Source organism: Arvicanthis niloticus, chromosome 20 (genome assembly GCF_011762505.2).
Source record: "Arvicanthis niloticus isolate mArvNil1 chromosome 20, mArvNil1.pat.X, whole genome shotgun sequence".
NCBI lineage: Eukaryota > Metazoa > Chordata > Mammalia > Rodentia > Muridae > Arvicanthis > Arvicanthis niloticus.
Genome location: NC_047677.1, coordinates 16,133,744 through 16,152,029, shown reverse-complemented (window position 1 = coordinate 16,152,029; position 18,286 = coordinate 16,133,744). Strand labels below are relative to the sequence as shown.

General features: G+C 42.9%; 1 protein-coding gene and 1 pseudogene across 1 annotated transcript in view; one reads left to right on the top strand and one right to left on the bottom strand.

Moving 5' to 3' along the window:
- Positions 1–18,286, top strand: part of Sesn1 (sestrin 1) — an 88,726-nt gene that overhangs the window by 10,546 nt on the left and 59,894 nt on the right. The gene's annotated exons all lie outside the window — the stretch shown is intronic.
- The window catches only part of LOC117724652 (DNA damage-inducible transcript 4 protein pseudogene), a 34,650-nt pseudogene continuing 22,880 nt past the window's right edge, over positions 6,517–18,286 (bottom strand).

Genomic DNA, 18,286 nt, shown 5'->3' with positions numbered 1-18,286 from the left:
CATTGTGAACATTAAATTCTGTGCTCCTAAACAGCCTGCCTAAGACTAATGGTCTGCTGTCATGGGTGGTTTCTGGCCCAGGATAAGTGTTGGACTTTGCCTAGAATTGATAGAAAATCCCTAGTGTAGCATCCACCCTCACTGGACTCCGGTATCAATCTAGGAGGCCATCATGGCACGAGCATTAAGGCTGGCAGGCAGCTGAATGTATCATCCAGGCGACCGTGTGCTCATTGAGAAATGTGCAGCCATAGCTGTGTTTGTGGGCCTAGGGACAGCAGTAGAGGGTCACTGTCAAGACCATAGGCTGTAGAGTTAGCCACATCTTGACCAAAGTCCTGTGTCTTAAGTTTCTCCCACCTCTGCTCTCAGCGGTGAGACGTGCACAGTGCCATAGCAAGTGTTAACTTGTAGTATTCTATTTTGACCCCTTGTTCAGAGGAAGGCATTGGGAAGTCATCCGTCTGATACAGTGTACCCTCAGGTTTCCCAAATCCCTAGGAAACAGAAAGGTGTTTGTTTGTTTGTTTGTTTGTTTGTTTGTTTTTGCTACTTGCAGGTTCTTTGTCTAGAGGAGGTAGCATTTCTAAAAACTGTGAATAAGGATTTTATAAATATTTTAATTCTCTGGAAACTGGATTCCTCACAGATCATGTTATCTGATATTTCACTTATGAACATTTTGCTTTGAGTTATGTCTTCAGGGACACAGTATAGGACAGCAAGTGCTGGTTCGTATGCTAACTAATGAGAAAGCAGATGAAGCCCCCTGTCTACTTACTCAATGACAGTTAACATTACAGGTTCTATGCAGCTCATGAGCCTGCTGAGGCCAGCAGACCTGCCATAAGGGGTTGCGTGCTCCAGTGGGACCCAGATAGCTCCTTCCCTTTCCCATACAATTGGCTCAGCCCAGAAGGGTCGATGTGATTTAGAACCAAGCACCTACACAAAGGTTACATTGCTTAAAGGTGCTCCGAGAGAGGTGGGAGGTTCTGTACCACCCTCTCTTGGTGCACGGTGCTGTGTGAGCTCTGTGTCCTCTCTGTCATTCTCACAGGTCAGATGACTCGACTCTCTCCTGCTCACTCTAATGTGTGTAGAGTCGGAACCTAGATACCTTAAATCATTTTCTACAGTATGTATTATTTTTTGAGTAGAGAAAAAAATGCACATTGTATGCTGAGCCTGGTGTTTAGCCCATTTACCTAGTTACAGTCCTGAGTCAGCAGCCTTCACAGCATCGTACTGTACAAGCATTACCATCATTCTGTACATTGAAAATGTCCAGAGAGATCAAATAACTTGGCCAAGACATCATAGCTAGTTAAGGAGAAGCTAGATTTCAGAGTGGGCCATGAGACTTGTCACCATTATACAACATGGTCTGAATAAATATTTAATAAGATATTAGCAATCAATATATATCACTAAATTATTTTTCCTTTAAAAAGTAAAATCAAAATTTTACTTAAACCCTGACTCATCCTGGAAGTGTATTTGAACCCTTGTGCATGTCCGTGTTTCACTGTGGTCTGTAGCTTCCATCGCTGTCATCATAAATTACACTGACTGCCTGCAGTCAGGACGCTAGAAATACAGCATATGAAAAGGCTTGTCTTTACGTTAAAAGAGTAAGTCAGGTGGTTCCTTTAATGCACTACCTAAAAGAAAATTTGGTATCTTTCCATGAGTAATGCACTAAAGATTAGCTCTGAATGTTAACAGCCATTCTCCTAGGTAGCTAGCTCATTGTTGCCATGACACTGCTGGCAGTGTGAGTGTTGTAGTAACTCCTTGCAGTGATCTTATTTTAGACCCTAGTGTTCCCGAGTGCTGCTGAGAGTCCTCTTCCCGCCCCACAAGAACCTCTAATGGAAAAGTACTGGTTTTATAGCTGGCTTCGAGCTTTGTGGCTGAAAGGCTGTACTATTGTGGGTTTTAAAAAATAGTGTAGGAGCCTTGAGTATTTTTCCTGTGGATTATGAATGTTTGAAATCTACCAAAATATGGTATTGCATTACAAGTCAGACAGCAAGTTGTTTACCACACAAGAAAAGGGACCTCAATTGTCTTTTGAGAAATCAAGCTGAGATTGTATAACTCCACTGAGCTCATGCAGAATGATTTTTCCACTTGCTTGTCGCCCATGCATACTCTAAAGTCTGCGGATTCCCCTTTTAAAGTTATTATGTAAAAATTGTTGTTAGAGCCGTTGTGTTTAAGCAAAATTAAAAGGTATTTTTATGATTTCCATATTCAGTATTTACCAGCTTAAACGGTTACATTTCACTGGACTGATTTCTTACATTGTAAACTCACTCAATTCTACAGTGACTTTAAGAACTTACCTAACTGGGCATCCGAACTAACATTGAGATTCTTTTTCTGAGACAGTGATACATTCTGCTCCTACCTCAGATCCCCTGTGTCACTGAGGAGGCCTTACATTCTTGACCCTCCTGCCTGCACTTCTGGCTCTGCCTCCAAGTGCTGATATTACACACCTGCCCCACCACTCCCAGCCTAATGTAAGTTTGGGGGCATTTAAAAACTTTTTTGTATATGTATTACAAAATAGATTTAAAATATTTAAATACTTTACTGATATTTTAAAATTCCGAGTCCTATATTTCTCCCAATAAGCACAAAATCGTTTCAAACTCATCCCTGACATTTTACTAACTTTCACATGTCAGTTGGTAGTTCAGAGTTTTGCTATCCGTGGTGCATGCACTAAAAGTCTATTGCAGGATGCAAAGAGTAATGGTTTTGGCAGATGCCCATGTCAGAAACACATGTTACACTTCAATAATGGCAACTGTCAACAATTGATTACATTTCTTCTGTTTCTAAACCTGCTTTTCCCTTCGTGTCCAGTTCCATAGCAACATGTTAACTACCTGACATCAAAGGTACCTGGAGCTGGGGCTGGGGCTCTGTTGGTAGTGTTTGCCTGACAGGCAAGGCATGGTGGTGCATGTCTGTGCTCCCGGCCTTGGAAGGCATAGGAAGGGGAACTAGAACCTTGGTCACCTCAGCTAATGGTGACTTGAAGCTCGCTGGGACTGCATGAGACTCTGTTTCAAAAACAAAAAATCGTCTTTTGCCGAGGGGGACTTCTATCTGAACACACACACTTTTGTCATTTCCTAAACAATATGTTATAACTACCATTTTGTTGTGTAAGGAGTAGACGCAATCTAGAGAGCGTATGGATGGAAGGCTGTGTCCAAGCACAGGGAGAGCACAGTTTGTCAACCTACACTGAAATCTAAACATCGCCCACACAGCGGATCCAGTCTGTCGGCCTCAGCCAGCCATTTTGTTTCCTTTACCAGTTTAACACAGAAAACTAAATTTTCTAGACAAAAGAACTTGAACCCAAACTAGAATTTTGTTTGCCCTTTATACTAAGAAATGAGTTGTTACTAAGTATACTTTTATTATTCTCTTAGTAGTAATTGCTCAGATAAAGAGGTGCCTAAGCTGAGTGGAGTGGTGTGTGCCTGTAATCACAGACTCTGGGAGGCTAAGGCTGGCAGTTGACTATAAATTGAAGGCTAGCCTAATTTATGTACTGAGCCCCAGGCCAGCCAGGCCAGCATAGTAAGACAACATCCAAAATAAAAAGAAGATAAACTGAAAAGGCAAACATTTGCTATTTCCAGTCTGCAATAGTCTTTGATGGCTTCTTTGAGTTTTGGAAATTAAAGAAACATAATATTCAAAGATTCAAATGTTGAGTAAATAATAATCTATTTTTTAACAAAAACTTTAAAAATTACATCTATTTATTTTATGTGTGTATGTGCATATGCTCTTATGCCATGGCCCACGTGTGGAAGTCAGAAGACAGTTTGCATGAACCGGCTCTCTGCCCTGTGGTCACAGGTGAAGCTTAGGTCGGCAGGCTTAGCAGCAAGTGCGTGACCTCCTGAAGCTTGCTGCCGCCTTACTCCTGCATGTCAGCAGTGTCAGAGGGAATGCTTGTATTTACTGGCTCTGAGGAAACTAAATGGTGCTTCTCTTCCTTTCCTACAGTACTTATTGTCGGGAATTGGATTTTTCTGAGTCTCATAACATCTCCCCATTTCATCTGGTCATTACATGAGTGTGCTTTTAAAACTAAGTTCTTAAAAATCTTTTTTTTTTTTTTTTTTTTGGTGTATGTCTGACACTATTCTGGCATTAAAGCGGGTGTTTGTTTTTAAGTAGAAAATGTTCTCAAGAGTTTCAGTGAGTTCAAGGAAAACAGTAAGAATACATCAAAATTGTGACTAAGAGTCACAATTGTATGATAATATGTTAATAAGCAGTGTAGCTGCTGATAAAATGTTTTTAATCTACAGTATATTTGAATACAGTCATAGGTGGTTGTTTCTTAAGATTGATTTGTATGTATGAGTGTTTGTTGTATGAATGTGTGTACACTACTACATGTATCCCTGGTATCTGAGGAGGTCAGAAGAGGGCAACAGGGTCCCCTAGAACTGGAATTACAGAAGGTTATGAACGTGTGAGCTGTGTGTGTGTGTGTGTGTGTGTGTGTGTGTGTGTTTACCAGGGATTCAACCCAAGGCCTCATAAATTCAAGAGTTCTGCCACAGAACTATATCCCAACATCTCCCACCCCAAATACACACAAACACACACACATTTTTTAAACAGGAGGATAATTAGGAAATTTGCAAGAACCAAAATATAAGCCATAGTTGGGTTTTTGGGAGGGCAGGTGGAATGGGTTTACATTTGAATTATTTTTCTTTATTTGAATTGTTTGTTATTATAGTCATTACTGAATGCTTATTATGTCCTACCTTAATGGCATTTTATATATAGATTATATAATATTTTTGTGGGCTATACAGTTTGATAAAAGCATCTCCAAGTACTAGTATACACATGTGCGTGCATTCCTCACTGTCAGAGGAACTAGACTAATATTGTGATTGTGTCAGAGAAATTGGAAGGTCTCAGAAGCTTCCCATTCGACTCCAGCCTCCTAGAGGAGGGAGACAGTGACCAGGTGTGGAAGGACACACAAATCTGCAAAATTTGGGGGTTTTATTTGTTTGTTTGTTTAATTTGATGTCGAGTAGGCCTGGAATTTACTTTATAGAACAAGCTGGCCTTATTTATTGTACTCCTCTCTCCTGTCCTTCCTTCTTTAGTGCTGGGCTTCTAGGCAAACACCAGCACACCCAGTTGCAAGCACAGCTCTTGCTGTACCTTTTAATGTTTGGAGCTGTCATCTATGTTGTAGAGTAATTTAGAGAAGTAATTACACAGCTATCTATGCATGGTCTTTGAAGGCTATTTCCCTGTAGTCTCTATAACTTTATAATTACCATTCTGTATAGTAAGTTCTACATTTTTATAAATAAGAAAACAGGCCTAGGCCAGGCTCTGGCGACACATTCCTTTAATCCTAGCACATGGGAAGCAGAGGCAGGTGGATTTCTGTGAGTTCTTAGTAAACAAGGAAAGAGTTCTCCCCAGAATGGAAGTGACCGGGAGCTGAGGAAAGCTGCGGGCTCACCCAGTGTATGGTCTTTCATAGCTCTCTGCCCCTGTTTGTACTTGATCTTTTCCAGGGGCCATGGAGGGAAGGCTTTCCCTCTCCTGCAGACTGGCCTCCTCCAGCCTGGTAACTCTTTTTTTGTTTGTTTGTTTGTTTTTGTTTTTTTTTTTTTGTTTGTTTGTTTTAACAAACATGTTTATTAGAAAAGTAAAAATATTGCATAGGTCTTAATACTTGAACATCAAGTGTATTCATGAACCGTGAGTATCTTCATGTAAACAGTTCTAGATGAAGACCCGGGTGGCACCCCTCTGGGGGAGAGGGTTCCAGCCCCCCCCCCCCTCAGCCCCATCCCCTCACAGTTCAATCCTCCAGTACATGGGCACAGGGATGGGCTGGATGCAGCTCCCAGGCGCTATTTTGTCCCAAATGATCCTAACACCCACCCCCTTCCTCTTACATTCATGCAGTCTGTAAGAAAGCTGCCTCAAACCTGTCAGTAGTGAAGCTCCGATTCCCCCCCACCCCCCAAAAAAAAACAAGGTACAAAACAAACGACAAACATGCTTGGTCCTTTCAGACCAGGAGATACACAAACTGTGTCAGAGACCCCCCCCCCCCGCGGCACACAGCCCAGGCAGAGGCCAGTGCAGACCAGCTGCCCTTCTGGTTCTGGCCCACGACTGCTGTTGTAACTTGTCAGTAATTACAAAAAAAATAATAATAATAAGGTACATGCTACATACACATCCAGCCAGAAGCCTGTGTCGCTCCTAAGCCTTTGTTTCATGCTACAGTACTGAAGGGCATGTGCCCCAACAGGGAGCCACCTGCATTCAACCTAGAGACCTAGAGACTTCCCGGACAAACACTTCCTTCTCCCACCTGGCTCTGCGCCCCTCAGGTGGATATTGTCAGTTTTCTAACACAGGGGACAGTCCTGCAGTCCTTGCCTGCGGGTCTCCACCACAGAAATTCCTTGCCTCCACTGGGGGTGGCGGGGCGCACTGCCCCCCCCCCCCCAGGACGTCGTTCAACACTCTTCAATGAGCAGCTGCTCGGAGCTGTAGAGTTTCTTCTTGATGACTCTGAAGCCAGTGCTCAGCGTCAGGGACTGGCTGTAACCAGGGACCAAGGAAGAGTTGGCAGAACTTAACAGGCCCTGGATCTTGGGCCAGAGGCGAGAGTCCAGACGCAGCACCAGGGTCAACTGAAAGGTGGGCACTAGGCTGGGGTCGAGGGCCAGCTGAGCTACGCTATGGCAGCTCTTGCCTTGCTCCACACAGACGTCCAGCAGTGCCCCCCGCAGGCCGCACGGCTCGCTGTATGCCAGGCGCAGGAGTTCCTTGCCCACCTGGCTCACCAGCTGGCTTGGCATCAGCAGGCGCTCAGGGCGCCGCGAGCCCAATCGCGCCTGAGACAGGCTCTCCTGTAGCAGCTGCATCAGGTTGGCACACAGGTGCTCATCCTCGGGGTCACTGAGCAGCTCAAAGTCGGGCAAGGACACCCCATCCAGGTATGAGGAGTCTTCCTCCGGCCCGAAGCCACTGTTGCTGCTGTCCAGAGACTCGCAGTCCGAGCTCTCCAGGCTCGTGCAGCGGTCAAGGCCCTCTTCTCTGGCCACAGACCCCCACAGCCTGGTAACTCTTAAGGTAGCACTTTTAGTTCCTTCTCTCTCGTAGCAAGCATATATTACTTTAGTATTTAAAAAACAATTTAAAATCAGTATGGAAAAATTACATGCTATATAAACAGTTAATAGTAATTCAGAGCAAGGGATGATGAGGGTAGGTTGAGATAATAAAGATAGCTTAATAGAGCAAATAAATCCTAATATAATCATTAACTTTTCTCCTCAGCATGTCTGTTTGCACAGGCGTGTGCTCTCTCCCCAGCGTGCCCAAGCCTAGCCTGCTGACTGGCAGGCCTCGCAGCTCTGGCTCTGTTGATCTTGCCTGAAGACTGAGTTTTGCCCTGATCATTGTTTCCCTTTTGTGGCCCCTTTTATCATCCTTGCTCCATCTGCAAAGCGTGTGAGAACTTGTATCTGGGACTCCTGTGAAAGCCGTTTTGTTTTGATTTTTAAGGCAGCTAAGTCTCAGTCTGGCCTTGGATTTGGTATGTGCTGAGGGCAGTCTTAAACCTCTGGTCTTCCATGACTCTGCCTGCCTGCCAACTGTTAGTATTCTAGTCCTGTGCTTCCAGGCCTGGCAGCTTTGGTCTGTGCTGTCCTGAGACAGGCTCTCTCCGTGTAGGCCATGCTGTCCTCAAATTCATGACCATCCCGCCCACGTCTGCTTCTCACGTGCTAACATTTCAGGTGTGTGCCCTTAGCTTCCCATTGCAATGCTTTCCCATCATGAATCAAAGATGGAGGTGGCCAAACGGACTTGTAAACTTCTAATCTAAAATGTCATTTTTTTTAGCATGTAACTTCCTACATTTGTGCTGTTGAGACTCCTTGAAAGGTAGCTGCACTAAGGAAGCTCTTGAGTCCTGCCTAGACTAGAATTAACCTTATACCCTCAGCCAGGACTGATGTTCATCCAGTGTGCATCGTCACAACAATGCTTGTTAAATTACCGATGTGTCTCCATGCCAGCTGGCAAATAATAAACAGTGCAAAACAATAAAATTAATAACACTCTGTCAAGAGGTTTGTATTGGAAACCACACATGCACTTGGGCTTTATGCTAAAGATGGAGGTAGGAGACTTGCTCAGATGCCCTGTAACTTCAGAGGTTGAAGAAAGTACAGCAGCCCCTGGGTAGGCGACAGTGACCATGCTGCTGACACGAATCTTGCAAAAGAAGTGTCATTTGTACCAAGTGCAGAAGTAGAGTCCAGGCTTGGGTGGTAACTGGAGATGTGACCACAGTCAAGCACAACTCCCTCACTCTCCAGCTGCAGTCCCTCTGGTGAGTCTGAAGAGCTCGAACGACTCAGTTCTACCTGTTGATCCAGAATGCCTTTGCTGCTTTGAAACCACACACATTCGTTATCCTGAGATTTCTCTGCATGGCTTAGCTGGACCTCTCCTTGAAGGTCTTTTATGGTACTGCAGCTAAGATCTCAACCTAGCAAAAGCTATGACCTTGTCTGAAGGCTCAGGTGAGCATGGTCTGCTTCCATGTGCACATAATTGCTCTTAGGATTTTGTTCCTTGAGGCGATAGAAAGAGGGTCTCAATTATGGACTTGGCCAGGGACTATGTGTGAGCATCTCCTATTGTTTCATCAGGAAATACATGAGAAGAGCTAGAGACTATCAGCAAAACACAAGTTACCATTTTTCACACATAATCTGTAAGGAGACAAAGCATCCCTTTGGCCATAATCTTTTCACTCAAAGCAATTGCTGAGGTCCAGCCCAGTCAAGGTCAGCAGATTACTGAAGGGCAAATGACACGGGATGAATACCACGAGGTGGGATCAGTGGGAGGCAGTCTGAAAGCCTACTGCACAACCTCTCCTGGCACTAAGGATTGGGAGGAAGGGCCCTCCCTGCATGCTGTGGAGAAAGCCACAGTTGACGTGCCTGTGAGGAGTCGGATTCATGAAGAACATAATAGCAAAGGGATAGTATGAACGATCAGACTCCTTCCCACACTTGCAAGCAATCTCGACATGAAGAAGTTTCTGCCATCTTTAGCAGTGGAAGCCCTCCTCAGGCCGTTTCCTCCTTTGCTAGGGTCCACCAAGACTCAGGAGGAGAGGTCTACCTGCCTCTGGCATCGTCTTCCTTTTCCTCCTCCTCCTTACCTCTCTGTGCACATTCCTCTCCTTCATGCCTATGCAGTTCCAGGAAACTTCCCAGTCTGCTCTTGGCCAAAGGGCAGGAAGTGGCAGATATCTTTCTGTCGCCATTTGGTGACTATCTAATGAGATACACATCAAGTCTCACCTGTAGTAAAAATGAATGAAAAACACAGTCTCAGACTTATATTAGCATCCTCAAGTGAAAAGTGAGTGGGACTGAAGATTCCACCAATCAGATTTCTGTCTGGACTTCTCAAACTGAAGCTGGTGTGGCAGTGTGACTATGCTTGGCCCATGGGAAGCGGCACTAGTAGGAGATGTGGCCTTATTGGAAGAGGGCCTTGTTAGGGGAAGTGCATCACTGTGGAGGTGGGGCTTTGAGGTCCCACGTATATGCTTAAGTCTACTCAGTGTGATCCAGAGTCCTCTCCTGGCTGCTTTTGGATCAAGATGTAGAACTGTCAGCTCCTCCTCCAGCACCATGCCTGCTGCACACTGCCATGTTTCCTGCTATGATGATAATGGACTGAACCTCTGAACCTGTAAGCCAGCCCCAATTACGTTTTCTGTATAAGAGTTACCTTGGTCATGGTGTCTCTTCACAGCAATGAAACCCTAACTAAGACACTGGTGTATATTACTATCAACTTAGTCATGTCTGAAAGATGGAGGTAAGATCATTTCTTTATGCTCTAAGCCCTAATCTTTATGGACTTTAGCTATTTCAGAACCACCAGAAATTATTATATAATTGATAGAAATTTTGAAAATTTTTATCCCACTGCATATATGTTGAGGTAAGGGCCTTCCTTCAATCATAGAGAATACTAATTTTAATAAGAAACATTCTCTTATGTCATTTTAGTACAATCAGCCCAATGTTGTAAAAATTAAACCATTTTCAAATTTATTTGCCGTTTATAAATTTTAATTGGTATTTTTGATATAAACATGGGCTAGTCTAGAATTCATTATGTAGCCCAGGCTGACCTTAAACTTGAACTTACAACAGTTCTTCTGCCTCAGCCTCCCAAGTGCTGGAATTATAACTCTGAACCATCAAACCTGACTTTGTGCAGTACTAGAGAGTTAAGAAATCCTGAGCAAGTACTGTTCTACCAAGCTATATCTCATTTGTTTTGTTTGTTTGTTTGTAACAAGGTCTCGTGTACCCCAGACTTGCCTTAAGCTCACTACATAGCTGAGGATGACTTTGAACTCCTGATTCTTCTGCTTCACTTCCCACATGCTGGGATTACATGTACTACCATGCCCACCTCCCAATTTTTACATTTGAATCTGAAACAAAGTCTTGTAAAGTTGCCCAGGCTGGCCTTGAACTTGTGCTCTTCCTGCCTCAGCAAGTACCTACAGTGAAGTTTACGACAATAACATAGAACAACTAGTTGCTGTAATTAAAGCAATATGGATGTGGTTTTCCTCTTTTTTAATGTCTTTTTGAACTGTCCCTTTTTGAGATTTCAGATGATACTACCAATACTACGTGATGAGATGCATTAACTGACAAGTTGGGTTGTGGGGACTTTATAGGCTCCTGGGTATGCACTGCTTAAATGCAAGCTTACAGGAGCCAGTAGTTGTTGTGATAACTGAGGTGGTCACTGCAACGATCCTGAGTGGGTAGTGTGTGTGGAGAATATGAATACTCCGGAAAGGGGTAAATCACAGCCTGGCAGGACAGTATGAGATTGCTCCTCAGAAGAGCATGTAATTTAAAATTTGAGTATTGTTAATTCTGGCTATGGCTGGCCGTGGCTAACGATTATAAAACTATAGAAAGAGAAGCCATGGATACAAGGGGAATACTGTGCACCAGTTTATATTCACAGAATGACTGCAGGAAGTGCAGGAAGTAGAACTTTAGGGTACTCAGAAGGAAGTTTCCTCTAGTGTGGTACAAGTGTATGTGCTCACGTACTAATGTTTAAAGCTGCAGATGTTTGATTTTTCCTTGTAGTTACTTTTCTTTTGAAGACTTTGGCCATTAATGAAAACAGGTTTTTCCTTATTTTGCATTTTGGTGCCTGCCTCCTTGTTCACCGAGTTTATTTCCTGAGTTCTCAGCAGTTAGCTGCTATGAGCACTAGATGGCGATCTTACTCAACTCAAGTCTAGTTTATCATCATTTTAATGCTGAAGGCCTCAAGAGAAGACTTGTGTGTACAATTTAAGAACATTTATGTTTCATTTGTTTTCTTTTAGAGGGAGTCTGAAAGGAGAAAGGGGACAATTCCGAGTTTAAATATCCAATCATAACTTGTGAGAGTATTGATCTCCTCTTTCACAAAGAGGCTTGCACCAGGCTTGCACAGGTATCTGTGAGGAAGAGAGATGAAGACCACTGATCTCACAGAGCCCATAGTCCAGTTCTTAACCTTAGCCCAAGATGCTGTTCTTGGGTATGTGACATGCACTCCGTGCTTTTATCCAGTCACTCAACACAAGGAAACTGAGCTGGAGAAGTAGGTGATCTGACGAGACCCTGGTGGATACAGAGTTGTGCCCATCTACATATGTGCTCCTTGGAGAAAATGAAAACAGTTAGGCAAGCGTCATCTCTCTCTCTCTCTCTCTCTCTCTCTCTCTCTCTCTCTCTCTTGGAGAAAATGAAAACAGTTAGGCAAGCGTCATCTCTCTCTCTCTCTCTCTCTCTCTCTCTCTCTCTCTCTCTGTGTGTGTGTGTGTGTGTGTGTGTGTGAGTACATGCATGTACCTGTTTGTCTGTGTGCACATGAGTATAGTGCTTGTGGAAAGCTAGAGCCCCTGGAACAGGTGGTTGTGAACGTCCTGACATGGGAGCTGGGAATGGGACTCTCATTCTCTGCAGAGAATAGTGAGCAGTCTTAACTGCCCAAAACTGATTACCAAAGGAGACCTGTTCTTGTTTTCCAGGAAGCAGAGCCAAGACTTGTTCTCAGAGAAGCTACGACTTAATGGTTCAAATTGAAGATTTGGGCTTTTTAGGATGATGTGTGTCTTATTAGTTACAGAGAAAACAGTATATGCTTACACGTACTTTTGGGGAAAAGCCCAAGTTTATTAATTTTTCAAAGAGTACCCTCCAGAAAACATTGAGAATTTGGGTGTGGTGATACATACCCAACATCCCAGCACTTGGGAGGTGGGTGCAGGCAGGTCAGAAGTTGAATAGCATCCTTGACTGTAAGGTGAATTGAAGGCCCGCTTGGGCTACCTGAGACCTTGCCTCAGAACAGCAGCAAACTATCGACTTGAGCAGCCGCATGCACAAAACACTTATTTCCTTAAACTGTTAGAGAAGATCTTTAAAAATTGAAGTTTGATTTTGTGATAAAAGACTAGCTCATTGTGTGTGGCTGAACTGCATTGGGTTTTCTTACACTGAGCAGCAGGTCTCCCGGGTGTGCAGGTTACAGACGGAAAGTCTCAGATTTGATTCCAGAATATGGGACACAGCTGAGCACAGCAAAGCTGCAGCCTCGGGTAACATGAGACAGACAAACATGTCACGTTCCAAAGCTGCTCCTGTCAGACTGCTGTGCACACATGCTGGTTCTTGCTAACTCTCTACAGGGCAAGCTATTTAGTGCTCTGAGTTTTAGTTTGTTGATGTTTTGGGGATTTTTTTTTTAATTTAAAAATATTTTAATGTTTTGTTTAAGTGGGTTGTATTTGCTTTCTGGGGTTGTGTTTGTTTGTTTGTTTGTTTGTTTTCTTGGTTGGTTGGTTTGGTTTTTCAAGACCAGGTTTCTCTGTGTATCCCTGACTGTCCTGGAACTTATTCTGTAGACCAAGCTGGCCTTGAACTCATGGAGATCTTCCTGCCTCTGCCTCCTGCGTGCTGGGATTAAAGGCATGTACCACCACCACCTGACAATCCAATTTTAATGTTTTTTTAACACAGAGAAACATTATATATATAATCACATATATAAACATTACATTGTGTTTCATATATGCATTATATTATTTTTACATCAAGTTAAATATATATTTCCTCAAACATTATTTATGACAAATTGTGTGCCGCTCTGCCAACCTTTCCTCTTCTCCCAACCCCAAGCTTCAGTTTTACAAGCAGTAAAATAAAGATAATAGCATATTGATCTTTTTAAGGCGTTAGCCCTGTGCCTCCTCTTACTTTTTTAACGTAGCTTTAAAAGAGGAAAGGAAGTAAGCAGGCATAAACTATAAAGCCACGATGGTGCTCGGTCCTCCAAACTCAGTCTGTCTTCATCTTTGCTGGGACTGCAGTCTCTTCTTCCCTTCCTAACCCCACACTGCGTTAGATGGTTATTTTTAAGTCACTTCTTATGATTAATAGGTTGTCTGCTCCATGAAGATTAAGGCCTTTTTGTTTATCGCTTAGACTGTTTTGTCTGACACTAGTGCATACAAACAGGAATCCATGAAATGTTTGTTGAATGAATGGATACATGTTAGCTATTATTATTATTACTGCTTGGCAGTTGGTACCCACCCTCCCACCTATCTGCCTGGACCAACTGTAGCTGCCTGTCTTTAGATGGGTGAGCAAGCCAGGAGACAAGGCTCCTTTCCTAAGCAGGTAGCTGGCGTCATAGTTTGTAAAGGAAGACTCTCTCTGGTGAGCCGTTTCTCCAGCTAGGCCGCTAGAGCAGCAGCCTTGTACTGACCAGGAGGGACTGGAGCTGCTGAGTCTCAGCACTACTGTTAACGTTTCCTACAACTTCTAAACCAAATTGTAACTTTAATTCATGTTTACAGTTCGAGAAGTACATGATGAGCATGTAAAAAATTCTGGAATTACTAGGTATACTGGCATGTGCCTATAATCACAATACTCACGAGTTCAAGGCCAGCCTAGGCTAACATATCATAACCTGTGTTAAAAGAAAATGTTAATGGGGACACATACATACCAATAATGGAGAGATAATACGGTATCTTAGGTCAGTAGTTAAATTTTCAGATTTGTGATTTGAGGTAATAACTCCTGTGTCAGAAGCTGTGGTTGTCTTTGACAATAGAGGCTTCCAGTTAGGAACAGGAACAAGACCACGGCTATATACCTTTCACAGGCCCCTGAAATATGGTGGTTCCTAGCCAGAATATAGTCTGTCTATGCTATGTTTCTACTGCAAGTCTTACCTCATGAAACGTGGATACTCTCTGTCCCTTCATATCAGAGCTCTGTATACTCCTTACATCTGCCCTGCGTCCTCCAACACGGTCCAGAGATGCTTTCCTGGTCCCTGGGATTAGCAGTAGGAAGGACAGGCTGCTGCAGTTAGAGCCTTCGCATCCTGGAAGTGTAAGGGTGAGGAGGGTTGGGGTTCAAGATTTCTTGCTAGTTATGTAATCTTGCAGCCCACCAGAAAAGCAGCCCAATTAAAATGTTATTAGAATGAAGAGTTGTCAAATAGTCTAGATTCTAAAGATAAATCTGGGGCTGGTGAGATGGCTCAGCAGTTAAGAGCAAGCACTTCCTGCTCTTGCAAAGGACCCAAGTTCCTTTCCCAGTGCCTGCATGGTAGCACACAACCCTTTGTAGCTCCAGTTTCAGGGGATGCAGTACCCTCTTCCTGTCTCAGTGTGCTTCCATATAGACAAAATACTCATAGAAAGTTAAAAATAGTTTTAAAAAGTAAACATGTCAAAGGGATATAGTTGCTTTTTTCTAATATTGTACCAGAATGACAGTATATTGTACCAAACCCAGGAGGATGATGGGACTTTAGTTCTCCCACATCTGGAGGCTTCCTTGTATTCCAGCACCCCGTCTCTTCTAGTTCAGGTGTAGTTTCTGCTTGCTGCATTCAGTCTTTGTAGACATTGGAGCCTAGTTAGTCAGGTTCCCTCGGGCAGACCTCTCAGGCTTCTAAGTTCAGCACTTCCTTTCACTAATGCAGCATTTTCCTTCAGATCTTTTTTAAAACTTAGTATTTATGGGTCTAAAGAGACTGTTTAGCTCTTAAGAGTGCTGGCTGTTCTTGCAGAGGACTCAGGTTCAGTTCCCAGCACCCACATGGTGGCTAAAAATCATCTGTAGCTCCAGTTCCTAGTGGTCAGGTACCCTCTTGTGATATCATGGACAAACCACATTTGTGGTTCACTTATATGCATTCAGATAATACACGCATGCATGTCGAGGGAAAATAGGTCTTTTGAATGTTAGTCTGTATTTGTATCTGCTGGCTACTTGGTACTTGAATGGCTTGGGGTTCTCACCGTAGTGACACCCCCATGAACTCTTCTGTGTTTGGTTCACACGGTCCTGTTCTTGAGAGAGGAAGATCTAAATTGATTAATCTTTTATTAAACTTTAAATGCTGCCAACTGGCACAGGTTCACACCTTCATTACTCAGATTGATCAGAATGCCCCAAGGAAAACATGGCCTGACTGCCACCTGCTTTCCTTTCAGTGATTCACACTGGCTTCACACCAGAGGGCTTGTACACATCAGAGTTTAGTGACATTTAAAGGTCCCAGAAGGAACTTAATGATAAGTAAACATCTATTCTTTTTCTCATCATAGAAAGCTATAGCAAGGTTCTAATGAGGGAGCTTGCTGTTTGTGTATTTGCATTGCTGGTTTATGGATATGTTATTAAACCCAAACTCAAGATACAGGTTCTCTCACACCACAAGGATTGTTTATTACAAGTCAGAGTAGCTATTAATTAGGCAGAATTAATTTAAGTGCAAACTTAGGCTTTCTAAAGTATTGTATTAGTTTTATAATCTTATATTCACAGCTCACAGTAATTCTTTCATAAACACAGCCTGACTGCTTCAAGACTCAAGGGTAATCTCATTTGCAACTTTTGTTTTTCATTAGATAATGAAGAATTCTGTGACTATACACCAATGTGGGGGTCTTTGAAAAATGCCTTCATCATGTGAGCTTCAGATTATAATTGTAGGTGATATTTTATAAAGAAAGCAAATTTGTATTTTATGTCTTCCTGCCTTTAATAATAAATGGTTAGTATTTTAAGACACCAAGACATTTTAAGACGTTCACTGTTCACAAATACCTGAAAGACAAATGTGTGACTGGTCCATTTCTGCAGCCAAATGCACACATGCTGAGTCTTCTGCTTTGGAGCCTTGTCATAGAGGCTCTCGCTGTCCGGGGGTTTTTTGTTTCATTTTTAATCCTCTAGTTGTCTTGCCTCAGCTTTGAAGCCATTTCAGAAAGAATGACTCTGCTTCAGAGTTTCCTTCCCATCCCATGACACAAGGAATGTTTGAAAAGGACAGCTAAGAGATTTTAAACCCAAATGCTTTTTCTTTTTTTGTTATTTAAATGGTAATGTGTTTCTTTTTATTTTCAAATTAAATCATGAAAAGGTATAGACATCTAAAAATCAAATAAGTAAATGGAAACAGGAAAAGAAAAGAGTAAATATTTTTCCTAAGAAATCTGTAATACATTACCATAGGTAACAGCATTGGGGGAAGTAGCCATTTGTATAAACCTGCATGAATACTGATAATGACTTTTAAATATGCCTGTCATCAATAAAACAGAAGTTTATAATGATTGTGGTAATAAGTGTGAATATAAAAAATGATTAAAAAAATGCAATTGGGAATTGTTAATGGACTATTAAATTTGGGGACTAGTGAAGAAGATGATTGACAGTTATGTGGAATGTTAAGACAAGCCCAGTGGTACAAGCCTCTAATGCCATTATTGGGAAGCTGAAGTGGTAGACTCATGAGTTTAAGTCCAGCCTGAACTTTGTAGAAGTCTCTGTCTCAAAACAAACTAACAGATAAACAAAACAAAAACATTTCAGTCCCTCAGCTTCCTTTTAGTTTCCCCAGCTCAGTGGTTCACTTGCTCTGAATCCCGAGTTCTGAGATTAAAGGTATGCACCACCACACCCAGCTGGAAAGACTTATTTTGACTTACAAGTTTCAGTCCCTGATCAGCTAGCTCCATTGCTGTGGGCCTGTGGTAAAGCGGAACAACATGGTGTCAGGAGCAGGTCAATAGAAAAGGGTACATACCTCCCACTGGCTGGGGCAGAGCCAAAGAGAGAGCCAGAGAGAGAGCCAGAGAGAGAGAGAGAGAGAGAGAGAGAGAGAGAGAGAGAGAGAGAGAGAGAGAGAATATGAATATGAATGAGAATATGAATGAATATTGGCTAGGAACTATAGATATATGGAGGGACACATTTCCTCCAACCAGACATTTCCTTTCATGGGTAATTAAATATTACCTAACAGTCCATCAGTGGTGTAGCTCATTAGTGAGATCAGAACCCTGGCAACCCAGGCATAGTCTAAAGTGCTACCAGCTAGTGATCAGTTCTTCACATGAGCCTTGTGGGGGACATTGTAACTTTAACTTTTTCAAATCCAACTTTTAATGATGGTTCTTAAATGCTTTAACCTCCCAATTTATAGCCCACCACCCACCAGAGGTAGTGGGAAAGAAGAGGGAAGTGGATCTGTTTAGGAAGGTTCATTGGAGCAACTTCCATCTGTGTTGTCTGGAAATCAGCAGCTCAGTTCACAGGTCAGCAGGCAGTGGCAGCTGGAACCACTCATAAACACTTCATAGATACACCAGCAGTCTAGTTTGGTAGAGTTGGGTTAGCAACAGTAGTGACAATGACCTAACAGAGACAGCCAGGTCTCAGTCTCAGCTTGAGTCAGCAGGAAAGACCCAGAAGGACACCAGGAGAAGTTCTCCATTGTGCCTCTCTCAGGGAAGATCAGCAAAGACACAGACTCAAGACCCACAAGCATTGCACAGCTAACTGTACCAGCAAGCCAAGCTCTGTCCCTGTCACTCTGTGGAGTCCTATTTATACCTTGCAAACATCAGTGTCCTCCATGCACATGCGTCCTATTAGCCTGAGTCCGCAGAGGCGGCGGGAAACTGCAGCACACCACCAGAAATTTTTTGGTGCGGTTTCTATCAATGGAGTCCCAACAAATGCAGCTCAACTACACAATGTAAGGCAGACCAATACATGCTTGTTGTTAGTGAAGAATCCTTCAT